Raw genomic sequence first — 2,016 nt, 5'->3', positions numbered from 1 at the left:
TCAGTTTTAATAACACACCTTCTTATTTTGGGGTTGGGGGGAATTAGAGGGTTGTTGTTGCCGGTAATATGCCTGCTAAGAGGATTGACTGACCTGTTGATTCATTCATTAATGCATTCATTATTCAGCAGCTCTTCATCTAAACCTTTAAGGTCTTTCTTATTCTGAAACAGAGTCAGTGACTCCTCCCTCCTGATTTTCACCAGTCTCAAGACATAAATTAATCTAAAGGTGTATGAGGTTGGCCTAACTTTTTTTTTTTTTTTTGATGGCTGGCCAATACAGGGTAACTATGCTCTAACCAACTGAGCTAACCAGCCAGCTCCAAGGTTGGCCTAACTTTAATTTTCCCCACTTAGCAGAGTCTCCTCAGTCTATTTTCCATCAGCAGCCATAGTAATCCTTTTAAAATATAAGTAAAATCATGCTATTCCACTTCTGATGACTTCCTAAATCACTCATAGGAAGAAGTAAAACCCCTTAAATGGCTTAGACAACCCTGCATAATCTCATTCATCACCTCTCCAACTTCATTTTCTATCATTCCATTCCTTGCTGTGCTCCAGCTATACTCTAGTACCTGGAACACAGTAGGTGATTAGTGAATATTTGTTAACTGAACGAATTAATGAATTGATCAATCACAGAGTAATTATTTTACAAGCCTGACTCTCAGGGTTAAAATAAGAGCCAAATTCACACATGGGGCAGCCCTGTACATACTTCTCAGCTCCTCCTTTAAGGCCTGGCTTTATCTTCCCCTAGCACTTCCCTTACCTCTCGTAAACTAAATCACTTGAATCCACCACAGGTCTTGTCTCCTTTCGGATTTCCTAACACCTGGTCTCTCACTTCTCCAAGAACAAGTCATGATTTGCTCCATACCACAAATGAAATTCTCTTGGTTGAAGATTCTTCTCTATTCTTTGTCCTTAAATGTCAAACTTTTGAGTAAGAAGAACTCAAAAGTTAGGAAGGTTTATTGTACCTTGAATACCGAAGACAACAATTTCACTAATTTTTTTTTGGGGGGGGGCAATTATTCACACCCTGCATAATTAAAGGTAAAGCCTAACTTCCTCTTAACATAAGGCTTCTGCCCACCACAAGAAAAAAAGAATTGAAATCATCTCAGAATTGAAAAAGATTCATTCTAATGATGCTCAGACTCCAAAACAAAACAAAGATAAGAGCACACATTCTCAAACCCTAAACATCCTACTTCTAAGCAAATCCAGTGAAAGCCTTCCACAAAAAACTAAAAGAAAAATAAAGCACCATGGGAAACAGATCCTTTATATTTAATCTGGATTATCCACATCTAACTTGGACTATATCTAAACCAAATATAGGGGCCGGCCCGGTGGTGCACTGCTACAGTGCGCCGCTTGGGAGTGCGCCGGCGCTCCCGCCGAGGGTTCGGGTCCCACATACAGACCGGCTGCTCACTGGCTGAGCCGGGTGCGGGGGCAACACCGAGGGTTGCGATCCCGTTGCCGGTCCCGGTCCGGTACGGGCGCGACACTGAGGGTTGCGATCCGTTGCCGGTCACGAAAAAAAAAAAAATATATATATATATACCTTTATTGAGACTGCAGAAGAATTCTTAAGGAGAAAAAAAATACCAACAGCACTGACTGGCAGAGATAGTAATATTACTGATGTGGCAACAAATTGGTCTAAAGACCAACAAATTGCTCTCAAGAGGAAGTTGTATATGATGCCAGCACATTCAAGCAAGGAGCAGGCCTGGAGTTGTCAGTGGGGAGACAATATAAAGGACAGCTGACCATGTTCAATAGACTTATTACTGGCTTCAGGACAACCAATTCACAAGTTAGGAATGTGGCACAACAGTGGAACATTAGAGGAACAAATTATAGGTCACTAAGCTCAAGTCATGATAGGTGTGTCTTTCATGCACAACACTAGGTAATGCCATTTCATCTACTCAGCAAGTACTTATTGAGCCTATGACTGTCTGTAATGACTAAAGGATGTGATATAATAATAGGT

This window comes from Galeopterus variegatus, unplaced genomic scaffold, assembly GCF_000696425.1.
Source record: "Galeopterus variegatus unplaced genomic scaffold, G_variegatus-3.0.2 Scaffold4577, whole genome shotgun sequence".
NCBI lineage: Eukaryota > Metazoa > Chordata > Mammalia > Dermoptera > Cynocephalidae > Galeopterus > Galeopterus variegatus.
This window is presented reverse-complemented; position numbering follows the sequence as displayed.